The sequence below is a fragment of the Apostichopus japonicus genome, chromosome 7 (assembly GCF_037975245.1).
Source record: "Apostichopus japonicus isolate 1M-3 chromosome 7, ASM3797524v1, whole genome shotgun sequence".
Taxonomy (NCBI): Eukaryota; Metazoa; Echinodermata; class Holothuroidea; order Aspidochirotida; family Stichopodidae; genus Apostichopus; species Apostichopus japonicus.
Genome location: NC_092567.1, coordinates 4027877 through 4041072, shown reverse-complemented (window position 1 = coordinate 4041072; position 13196 = coordinate 4027877). Strand labels below are relative to the sequence as shown.

The 13196-nt window shown below is 38.0% G+C and overlaps 1 protein-coding gene across 2 annotated transcripts in view; it reads left to right on the top strand.

Moving 5' to 3' along the window:
- Positions 1–13196, top strand: part of LOC139969961 (NACHT, LRR and PYD domains-containing protein 3-like) — a 184791-nt gene that overhangs the window by 41229 nt on the left and 130366 nt on the right. The window lies entirely within an intron of this gene.

Here is a 13196-nt window from a genome sequence, read left to right as displayed (position 1 = left end):
ATTCCCCTTCCTAACTTGATCGTGATAATTTTGGAATGTAAACCCACGTTACTGAGTACTAAACCATACAGGAGAGTCGATCCGTTTTCAGGATTGGAGAGGCAAACTTACCGCTTATGGACTTAATCCGAAAAAATACACAAACTAGCCACAAGATGAACCCCTCCTTTCAGTTCTACACCCTTCCCCATATCTATGTAGACATGTGACAATTCACTTGATTGGCGTAGGAAGGGAGCAAAAATGAATTGGTTGAGGAGGGGTCGGGAGTCATCCCAATTAAGCAAACAATACACATTTTGTCATTATTGTGACCCACCTCAGGGGCGTATCCAGGATTTTCTAACCCGAGGGGTGCGTATTACTCACAAAGCGGAGCGCCACCATCGGTTGGCGCGCAGCGTACAAGAAAATTTCTGGTTTTGATACCACCCAGATCACCGGAAATGGCACATCTCGGGCTTGAAAATGACCAACCACTTTTGCCTGAGAACCAAGTATTTCCCAATAGTTTTCTTTTTTTTTTTGCATTCATAACCTTTTTGATGATTGTCACCAGTCACACATCATGTTCGACCTCATCACATCTCCTCTGGGTCATTGCTTTTGTAGCTGATTCAACGTCGCGGCCCACAAAACCCGTCAGCCCCACTTTTAAGGTTGTAAGCCCATTATTTGTTCAGAATTTGAAAATTCACATTTCTCGTGAGAAAAATTCACTTCAAAACATACCCATAATGCAAGGGTGGCGGAACCGGGGGGCACAGGGGGCACGTCCCCCCCCCCCACTTTTCCTCAGGTTAAAAATGTGTCCTTTTTCTACATAAAAATTGAGGTGTCTCAAGTTAGCAAGAGGCCAGGGAACCAGAATGAACACTCGGGAAGGGCCGTTTCCGGCCATCTGAGGGGTTTGCAAAACCAAAAATTTTCGTGTACGCTCCGCGCCAACTGATGGTGGCACTCCGCTCAGATAGTCGTGCATATAACTTTGCAAATCCTGGCAACGCCCCTGAGTTTTAATGAATTTCTGTGGGTCAATCTCAAAGCTATTTCGAATGGAAAACAAAATTGTTAAGATATTAACAAGGAATAAACTCTAATTCGGAAGATTCCTACATTAGCAACTAGCATAATTTCACCTCATTTTGTCTCAAAAGAAAACTTGTTTCTTGTTTCCCAATTTGCACATTGGATATTGCAGTGCTCGGTTGCGTATTTTCCTTGGGGGGGGGGGGGGGCGTTGATGGAGTGATGTGTATACGCAAATAAGATAATACAATAAGAGTTATAAAGGGTACTAAATATAAGGCTGCATCAGTCCAGTCGAATTTCTGCAAAGTGCCCTTTGATGTCGGTGCCCCCCCCCCCCCAGATTAAAAGTGCTTCCGCCGCCCTTGCCATAATGTTGCACAAATTTTCATCAATGGACAACCGATATAGAAAAAACCTCTTTCAACCCCTAACAAACCGGTCAAAATTGCACGAGTAGAGGGAAATATGATTAAGAATGTTGGTCAGGGAATTTTCGAAAATTCAGACATAGTTAATTAATTGGTGCATGGGCGTAGTTCAGTCTTGGATAATGGTGGGGACGCGTGTCTGTTCTCTGATACTATCTAAGCGGAGCACGACCATGGGTTCGCGCGAAGTGTATATATATATATTTTTGGCAAATATACCTCCCAGATCGCCGGAAATAACACTTCCTGGACCAAATGATGCTCCCAAACAACCTTAAGTTTTAGATCTCATGGCTTAGAAGTTTAGTTTGGGGAAATACACGGGCGTCTGCAGAAAAAAAAAAAATCAGGGGACACATAATCCAAGTAGACTTTTGTATTTACGATGGGTCTGGGGTCCTCTCGCAGAAAACAATAATACAATTTCCGTCCTATATTTAACAACTGTTTATAAATATAATAAAATGAGAATTGCATGGACGTGAAGCTAGCTCAAATTGGCAACACACAGTGTGAGTTTTTAACAATTGTTTTGTTCGCACTCAGTCCGTTTTGCTGACCACAATTTACCAGTTTCGTGTATAAATTATGTTTCACATGATTGAATGCATTTTTATGTGTTAATACTTCAGCGGAGAAGTCACGCCTAACAGTGTCAATAGTAAAAAATTCTCGTCTTTTATAGCATGCCATTTGCACAATGCTGGATCAAACTGCGTCAAAGTTCAATACAGGGAATTTTAAATGCAACGTTTGGTCAAGACAACTTGGTGGGGACACGGTATATCATGTCCCCGCCACTGAAAAGTTGGTGGGGACGCGTCCCGCTGTCCCCGTCAGGATCTGCGCCCATGTATTGGTGAACAAATAATAAAACCTCTTATAACGGCTACTATCAAACTTCGTTGAAGGAAATGAAAAAATTCCAGGTATTTCCGAAACCGAACTCTACACACATAGACAGTTTTGAGGCTGTTCATCCTGGAACGTCATTTCATGCTCACTGGTATGATGTTATATCTGCTGTTTGCTTTACAAATTCGAATAATTGAAATGAGACTGAAATAAATCACTTTTATCTGACGGTTTATTTTGCAATGCCCCACATTCTTTTCATTTCGAAAGACGCACAGTTTTAAGTTCATTACACACTGAAGGCTTCAATTCTCTATTTGCCTTCAGTTTAGGGAAGAACTTGGGATTTTCATCCCTATAGATATCGCTAGATATTGCTAGATATCCATGTACAGTACAGTGTCTTTGGGATTTCTCGGGATTTTTCGGGGCCTGATCTTGGGAAATTACAAAATCGTGAGTGGTTTCACTCCATGTAGGTCAGTGCACGACCTCTACACGTCACTAAAACACAACAGATCACTTGTTATCGATGAAGTGGTGTGTTGCCGGATTTTGTCAAGGTCTTGGAACTACGGGCGAAGGTCATTAATTAAGTTTCGTAACTCGAGGTGTGGGTGTAGGGTTGTGGGGCGCGCGTTTTCATGCAGATGGGAACAATCTCAAGAAGTGATGAGTGCGTCCGCCTCCCCCCCCCCACCCCCGGCAATGATACACCCTTGTTATATCCACTACATTATATTCACAGGAAATGTGCTCAATTCTCAAATCGCATGCGGAATTTAATTGATAGATTCATTGTATGAGTTACGGCACTAGGTTTTGGGGTAATAATTAGCATTCAAGTCGGGTTGTATAACATTTATCTCTGGATGGCAGTGTTGCATCGAAGGACATGTGTAGTGCAGTTCGCATATAGATCCTGGTCTAATACCGAAATACGTCATGTTCCCCGACGACTCGGTCGAGTTCAAGACCAGCCACAGTTGGTTTCATATCGTCCATACACACACACGCGTCATGATATATATATATATATATATATATATATATATATATATATATATATATATATATATATATATACATATATATATATATATATACATATATATATATATATATATATATATATATATATATATAAATATATATATATATATATATATATATATACATATACATATATATATATATATATATATATATATATATATATATATATATATATATATATATATATATATATATATATATATATATATATATATATATGGCCCCCTTTTTTGACCAAAGTGCAGATATACAACGCATGCGCAATGAGCCTAATACGCGCTAACCTGCATGCATGACGCTAGCTTTAGAATATAGGCGCCGCCGCGCCTGCGTAACGTACGTTCGATCAATCGCACGGCGCGGTTGCATACACTGATCTGTACATCACTGGTTGCACACAATTGTCGAGCCTTCGAAACTGGCCAGTTTTTGGACACAAAAATCATGGGGACTAAGGTATGTTGATCTTTTGAGTTTTATTTCACAATATTGTCAAACCTGATGAGTAATGAAAAGGTAAAATACCCATTTAAGAATTTCAAGAAATGTTCAGGCAGACAGAACGTAACTGTTTCTTATGCTAGGCTTAAGTTAATGCCTAGCCTATACTAGGCCCACTGCATTTTAAGCCGAGGCTACCTTTAATTTTCCGTTTTATGTTTAGCCTACGGTACTAGGCCTACACCCAAGTCTGAAGCTTGGCCCAGATAGTGAATTTTCCTTGCATATGCTTAATTGCAGGCAGGTAACTTAGTGACTTGACTTAGTTAGTACATATGTATGTAATTGGGAATTCATACAAAAGCGAAGGTCAATATGCAGAACATGTCCATTGTTTCTCTGTATAATTAGTGAAAGAAGTACTGTATATTGTATGTGTCCACCCTTAACCATGTAACATTAGGTGTACATTTTCGATTTGTAAAACCTTCACAACAATGATCAGCTTGTTTGAAGGTAGTATAACATGTAAATAGATTGCATACAGTTGCTACACTGTGACTCAGGTAGGTATCCTTAGGTGACAGTTAGTGACTAGGATAGGGGCCTAACTTTAGGCCTAACATTAAGCGATTTGTTTGAGTTAATTAAAGACTTGAGTCACTGTTCTTAGGCCAATTCCAATTGAGGAAATCATTTGAGGTCTCTCAGTTTCAATTCATTTCATTTTCCGAAAGTAAGTGACTCGTTACAACGCTCCGTGTTTATCTTGCTGCGATATACAGCACCTGGCCGCGAAAAATCTTACCCAACAATTAATTATTCACATGTTACTTGTAAGCCTAGGCCCAGGCTTTTCTAACTTGGTCATGGCCGTGAATTGAAAAACAAAACAAAACTTTCCAGTCTTGGCCTGGGCTATGGTATAAATATATATAGCTATTAGGATTATGTCAAGGCCACTGGCCTACAGTTTATGTTATTTTTGGCTCTTATTACTGTAGCCTTAGGCCTAGTCTAGAAATGACTTTTCAATACAAAGTCAATTGGATTTCTGTCAAAGTAAAATCTTGCTGCAACAAATTTTGTAGCCTATTTGTAATTATTGCATGCAATAACTTTTGCATTTCAAGTCAATTGAACGGAAATTAAGCCTTAGTTAGGGTGAGAGAGCACACACAAACAGTGTTCGTGTTAAGGAATTTCATTTGGGGGGGGGGGATTCTTACACATGAAAATAAATTGGGGGATTTACACAAAGTGCCGGGGTTCTAGAATATATATAAATTTCAGGTATATACTTTTCATTGAAACTTTGGGTACGGTATTGGAATATTTCCACTTGGTCGTACGAGTAGGCCTAGGCTGTTGATGTCACTGTGGATTTGTACATGGGAGGTAGTTAAGCCTTAATATACAGTAAAAATAAATCTTTTGTAGAGACCTTGTGTAATTTTTTTTTTAAACTTTAACAAAAAGTACTCATGAATATCAACCAATCTACATGTCTGTTTTATAATTTGAAGTTGCATTTTCTTACGTTTTTGTACAATGATAATATTTTACTATAGTCCATATGGTCAATGTGAAATTTGTACATGTACTCGTGCTGCGAAATTTTGATCAAAGGCACTTAGCCCAATCGTTACACTTTAGTGTTGTGCATGCATGCATTATTCACAGTAGACTGCGCTGCACGTGAACGACAAAAATCTGAGCATGCAAACATCTTCCATGTGGCAAGATCGTGATCGATGAACAGTAAACATGGCTGGCTGCTGAACACTATTCCTATAATCCCTACAGTACTATGACTGTACTACATAAATTTATTTATTTCTTCCTTTGCGGGATTTTGGCTGCAGATCCAGTGCCTTAGCCCGAACACTGCACTAAACTCATCACTACCCTCAAATTACACTAAAAGCAACTTTCATGCAGAAAAATGAGTCAGGTGCAAAGCAAGAGATTTGTCTTGGGGTTCTTTGGGAGGGGTTTGAGGGGATGTGTTGCCACCCTCGAAAAATGCAATCCACAGTCCTGTAGATGCAAAATGGTGCAATGTTTGTGAAAAAAAACTGATTTTTTTTTTTCTTTTTACTCAATTTATTTTGGCACTTGGGTCATGGGGGGGTTGAACCCCAACCCCCCCCCTCCCCCTACTTGGCTACACCACTGATGAGAGTTACCACATTTCAAGACCAAAATAATTGGTTTTGAATTTTTCTCTAGGCATATGTCTGGTACTCTTAATTCTGTGTGTCTGCTAACTTTCTTGGCAAATATGCACTGCACTGTGTCATTGTGCGTGTCAAATGCGCATGATTACGGGGTGCGTGCAACACTTTGTACACAATGTTCAGTTGTAGTGTATATAAAATGCATACATTATTGTGTTACCCACGCTATGGATGAAGTTACCCTAACTATGCTAACATTTAGCAGATAGTGGAATAGGCTAGAAATATTGCATAATTCATGAGCATTACACTTTGGAGGTATCGTGCAGCAATAAAAAACACTGGAAAATTAGTTTTTTCTCATAAAAACTAGTACTACAAAATCTACATTTTGAATATTACTAAAGTTATTCCACAGCTCTGTCTTTCGCTGCCGTGCATATTAAAGATTAAAATATTGACACAATCAAAATTTCCTTACCAAATAGCAAACCTTGCCCATATTGACTTGTACAGTAAGACTGATTTGTCACAGTGTTTTCGTAAATTTCACTTACAATTGTCACAACTAGGAAATCAGCACTTGAGGCAAACGACAAATGTATTGTAATGTTTTTAGAAAAGTAATTATTTAGTTTTTGGAAGTATTTTAATGATAAAATGTAAACATTAGACTGCCAAAAGAAGCCTTTTATCTCCATGACGTCTGTGTGGTAAACGCCAAAGTCATCACGGTCATCTACTGTAGACGAGTACTGGACACCCTACTATTACATAATACTAGCCTAGCCTAATTACTAATATAAAGTGTGGTTAATAGCTCTCCATAATATGTTTGTCAAATAAAAATGTTGAAAAATGTCCAACATTTTTGCCAGTTTCTGATCACCTTTTGGCTGGTTGCTGGAGGTAATAAGGATTGTTACATTCCTACTATATCTGAATGTTTTTGACATCACTGACATGCAGTCTTATTAGTACATTTTGTACAAAAATGCAAACCAATTCTTCTGTACTAAACCCTAGTTTGAGATGCAAAATTGGTGTGTGGAATTAAATCTTATTTCATTTTTTGTAAGCTTAAAAATAATTAACACACAATATGTCACATGAAAATATTAGACAAAGTGACAGCACTTTAGTCAGTTTCTGATCCCTTTTTAGGCTGGCTGGAGGGATAGACTGTTCAATTATAACATGGGTAAAGTTAAGGACATTACTAAAATGCTTTCCTTTTATTCAATTTTGTGAAAAAAGGACCAAAGAATCAAATTATGCTAGGCTTAAACTATTTTTTTAGGATAAAGGAAAGTTTTTTGGTTATTTGGTTGAGAATCTGGTTTTATTGACACCTATATGGCTGTACCATATACTGTAATGGGTGCACTGTTGATGACATATCACTGACAGGCACTCTTGTCATTGAATGTTGTGAAGGAAAGCAGGAAGAGTCTAATTTTGTCAGTTCTAAACAACAATGTAAGGAGATTACTTGTGCAATGCAATGAGTTATTAGTATTACCAAAGGCTTCTTGCCTTTAAGTGCAGGCTATTTGTGCAGGGTTGTATACATCTGGCTTTATACCAACTTCATACTGTACATATATCCTGGCATGCTGGTTTCTAACCATAAAGTTTCCTGAGTAAAATTCTCAATATGCTCAATATGGATTTTAAACAAGTTATAAATACTTGTCTTATAAATTTGGTGCCATGGCTAAGAGGTTTATTGTAGAACTGGTAATACTACTGTATATTTTCAAAGTGCATAGTGCCCATTGCACATGTGGTTATTTAATACTGTGATTCAATGTATGTTATTGAATTTGTTTGGATAATAATTTTATGTATTATGGACAATTATTTCATTATGGATTATTTGATTTGTAAAACATTTTTCAATATATGTAACTCATAGTGTGTATGTTCCCCTTTCCAATCCAGTCTGAGAAGTGGAGAACAAGCAGAGCACTTTGCAGCAGTACAGCCCATTCCAAAAACCCTACAGAGGCATGGTTATTTGCCGCTCCCAGGCGGACAGGCCCGGACTTGAAGTCACATTTATTGATGATTTTATTGGTAGGTTTTATTTTGTTGCTTGGTTGGTACTGTAGCTAGATTTCATGTAGTGAACGGTCACTGATTCTGATGGAACTTATAGTATCAATAAATGCACAATGCACAAAAATGTATAAATAAATAGCACAAAATGCAGGATTTTGGGAACCCAAAAGTGCACTAAAATATGTTTTATATCTACCATGCTGATTTTGAAAATTACGTCAAGCCCTGCAGAAGTCAACATGTCCATTGCCTCTAAACCAATACAGGTACTGACGTTTTCACTCTTAACCATGTAACATTCGGGGTACACTTTCATATTTCTGGTGGAACAATATTGGAAACCTCTTTGCAGTCATGTCTGTGTGTAGTATAAGTTTCTATCATATGTATGTGTGACATGAGGGGTACATTTTTAGCCCATAGTATGTAAGTTAGGTAGGGTTTACACCTCAATTTTAAACGTTCCGGCTTTACCTAGTTGCACTCCCACAGCCTTTTTTTCAGTTTGGATCATTTTCCTACTTCGTTGCTTATGCAGAGCACCATAAACAACGGCAGGTCCCAGTTTGTAAGTCTTTCTTATGACTTGACCTGGAATCAAACCCCGTACCTTCCGGCTGCAAGTCAGATGCTCTACCACTTGACCATGCAGTCCGTCCTCATAGTAGTAAAAACTATTGCTTTGCTACTATTGTAAAATCCCCTGCCTTTCTTTACCAGTTTGCCAACAGGAAGTACTATCAATGAGTCCTATATGAACAAGCACCCGCAAAATCATGCATAGTTTATCCGTGGCAGTCACCCAAAGTTTATATTTTGTGTTGCATATTTTGTCAATTAAGTTATGGACTAGTGAAATGAGCCCCTCTGCCAGGCTAGACTGATAGCTATGCCAGCAGTGTACCAAAGGGGAATACAACTTCTTGTTCTTGTTTTATCTTGAAACAAAATATTACACATAATGTGTTGATGTGCACTAAGGAATCGACCTGAACCAATATTGATACTTTTATTGCAGGTTCCGGTGTGTTTGCAACCTGCAGCTTCAAAAAGGAGGACTTTTTGGTAAAATATCCCGGGGAGCATATAACAGCAAAACAAGAAAGAGGCATGATACTGTAGATATGAAGTCTCCAGTGGGATTTTTTTTTTTTTTTTTTTGCAGCAAGTGGTAAGTTTGCACTTATTTTTTTTTTGCATTCCATTTTATTTTCAGCTCATCCTACACAGGATAATTTGGGGACTTTTGAAATTTACATAGCAGTTTGGTAATGCATGTACAGTAAAAAAATAAAGTATATACATGTACTATGTAGTAATGCAGTGTGAAAATAGTAACCCATATTGGAATGTACAGTGGATTTATGTAGCAGGGTGGTATAACCACAATTTCTCTTCCATGCTCTTAGCAATGAGCCATGGTTACTCAATCCTTTCAGCACTATCACTGTACTGGCACCATCATCAGTGTTCTTGACATTGCAAATCAGCTTTGCCAAGCTGTACCGTAGTTTACTTGAGTCCTTTGAAATACCATGGTACTACTCTACTGACCTGACTTTTGTCATTAGTATTGCAGAAAAAAATACTAAAGTAACACTGCAAGTTTCCTTAGATTCCTTACATCTGAACATACAATAGAGTAGCAGTTAAGATAGTTAAAATGATTTCGCTCAAATCCTTAAATTCCCCAGAAAAGAATTACAAAATTGTTCAATCAGGGCAATGATCCACTTGTTTGCAATTAGTATAACAATAGTATAACCGGATCCCCTCGGGTGGCAGGGGATGGAGGTTTGCCATTTGTGAGTCCTGAGCAGTAAAATGAAAACAGTAGGCCCGTAGAATTCCCTGCCTGTCAGAAGTGACTAAAAGAGAGGACTTGTTACTGTCAACTGAACGACACTGTATGTATAACACAGACGTGTTGGGTTGTCATAAATTTAATAAACCTACTGTACCTACCTGCTCTAGTACATGCTACACCTAAAAGAGTTGCTTTTTACTAAAATGACCTCTATTAAGTTCTCATGGCCTTATGACATCCACCATAGAAGTCAACATGCATGTTCATTGCCTCTCTGTACAATCTGTAATAGAGATACTGATGTGTCCACTATTACCATGTAACATTAGGGGTACATTTTATATTTCTGTTGGAACACTGGAAACCTACAGTATATCAGTCATACGTGTCAGTGTTGAGGCTACTCCAGTATGTATGTACCAGGCGCGTAGCAAGAATGTTTTCTTGGGAGGGGGGAGGCTCTGGGGGGGGGATTGCCGAAATACCTTTTTTAGAGAAAAAAATGATATCCACAGGCCCGTAGGTGCAAAATGGAGCAATGTTTGTGGAAAAACAGTCAAATTTCCACTGAACATTCACAAATATTTGTTAAAGACCGAACAAAATCATTTTTTTTGTCACTTGGGTCGTGGGAGGGGGGGGGGGGGGTTGAACACCCAACAGGGCCCTTGGCTACTCGACTGGTATGTACATATATGTATGTGTACATGAATATATATGTGTGTTTATTGTATGTACTTTATGTGATACACCTCTCACAGACAACTTATTTCTGGCTCTTTGATTATTTCAGACCGTCAAGACATTGAAGCATTCATTATCCATACAAAGATTCAACATGTCTGGCTGACCATCAAGACAAAGGTCTTCAATAAGAGAGCGAAACTGAAAAAGAAGATGACACAAAGATCTGGTGAAATTAACATTAACCAAGGTCATGTGTAACACTGTAAATTTAGCTTGGTTATTCAGTGATCTGTTACATGTGCACCATACATCTTTGGTAAAAGCTTCTCCATACATGCTAAGGTCTGCATGTTGACTGCATTAATATTAAACCGAAATAAAAACAGTAAATTTGATTTGTTTGCGCAGTTATAACAATAACACTGGGCAGTTATTGGCAATTAGAAAACATTGTTTTGGGACACAAGAAGAATTATGTTCCAATACATTTTGAGACACATCATACTCCTTAACTATGTCAAAGGTAAATTGACAGTTCAGTTCCTACTCGTAAGCTTTTGTTTGCAATGTTAATATTAGGTTAACAAAATCTTGCATTGACCTCAATTTTCTGGTTACACTAGACCACTGTAGTTGCTGTTTAGAGAAAAGAGAAAGGCCCGTACAGTATTTGCTCTGCCATTATGGACTTCACTATGAGCATGAGCACTATATGTAATTCAATATTAATTTAGTACATGGGCAAAGGCGGTACATATATAGGTTTGTGTAAGTGATCCCATGCATGGGGCACAATATCCTTAAGAAGGAAGGAAAGGTAACATATGATACTGTAAAATAAATAATCATACATTGCATGAACATACACATTTAAAATCATTTGAAAAACTGGGCCAGATCATTGCTTGGAAAGATAAACCCTGCATGTAAGTTGTGAATTAATGAGAATGATTGTGTTTTGAAGGGACTGTTATCAAAGGAAGTATTCTTGTTTGAAAGTTAGCACTTAAAAATTGTCGAACTAAAGTATCATAATGCTAAACTAAGACCGGTTTGTGGGTGGGGAGGAGGGGGGGGGCAGGGCATAAGTGCCTGCCCAAAGGTATTAGTGCAGGTTGCAGCTTAGTCTTCTAAATTGAATTGGTACTCAGCAGGACAGCTTTTCAAAGTAATATAACTGTGCATATGTGGAAAGCTGTAATCTTCCTCCTAGGCTTCTACAGTATTACAACCCATCAAAATGAGAAATATTTTAAAACCACTGATGATTCTTTTGTACAGTAGTTAGGGTCGACACTACAGGCATTCAGGAATGACTACTACAGGCCTTCATTATATGGTATACCAAATTGGGTGCATTTAAGTTGCAATTTTCCATGCTGTCACCAGTGAAATTTCAGCTAGGAGGGGGAAAATGCTGGGGTAAAACACTTGAAAATGGCTAATCGGAGAAGTTTTTTTTCTTCACATTTTGGCCGCATGATGGCTAAGACCGGGTTAATTACTTCAGAGTTTTCCAAATTTTACAAGTGTTTTTCCAATGTTTTAAATGTTTAAAACTATCCATTTACCAGAAAAATGAACCATGTAGAAATTGTAAACAACATTGAATGTTGGCAGAGTAATGAGGATGATGTGAGCCTACTGTAACTGTAGTGTGGGCCTTTGAAGGTATGCTTTGTGTGGATAATCATTGTCTTGTTCAATAAGCTAGTTCACGATTTCAAGTGTGCATACTCACAACGACAAATGCGACGATCCCCCATAGAGCTTTCATTACGGCTTTTATTTAATTTGTTACCACTCTTTGGAAACTAAACCAACTTAATTTGTGTTAATTTCATGTTAGCAGGATGAGCCGTTTTGCTCAGGTGATTTTTCAAAGATATTTCTGTACACTGTTTGTGTTGTACATGCTGTGCGTAATACCGAGTGACCTTGGACTGTTATAATAATATTAATCTAATCATGAACTGGCTTATTGTTGCATAATTGTATGCATTTAAGATCATTGTTGGTTTTCCATTTTTTATTATCACTTTTCATCTCTTGAATTTTTTGCTTTATTGCAGTGTTGTATGACTGTTTTGGTATTTATGTTTATTCCACTTAACTGTATACTGAGGGATGTTCTGCAGTAGGGTTACCAATCAATTCAGTGCCCTACAACTACAAAAATGGCATTGGCACTGCTGTCTAACCCAGGATGTAAGAGATTGAGGCATGAAGCCCTAATCAGACAAATCCAAACATAGATCATATTCCTGTTTTGAAGGAGCTCCGACAGAGATGAGCAGAGACTAAACGTCACCAAAGTTATGAAAGTGTGGGAGACTGCTTCACATGAAGTCAGGTGCATTGTGCTATATTTTCAATTGCATAAGAAAGGCTCAAGACTGCAGTTCCAAATTTACCCCAGAGTTTTTTATGTTTTTTGTTATTGTTGGTTTTCTTGTGATTGTTGTGGTAAGCAGGCTAGATTCCATCAGCAAAGTTTGCAGTGGAAGAGTGAGGTCTGTTAACGCTACACCTCTCACTCATTCTCCAATAAAACAACTTCCATGAAATAAATTTAAGATGTTTGTTTGCTCTTTTGCCTTGTTTGTTTGCTCTTAAATACTTGAAATTTATTATTTTGACACATCA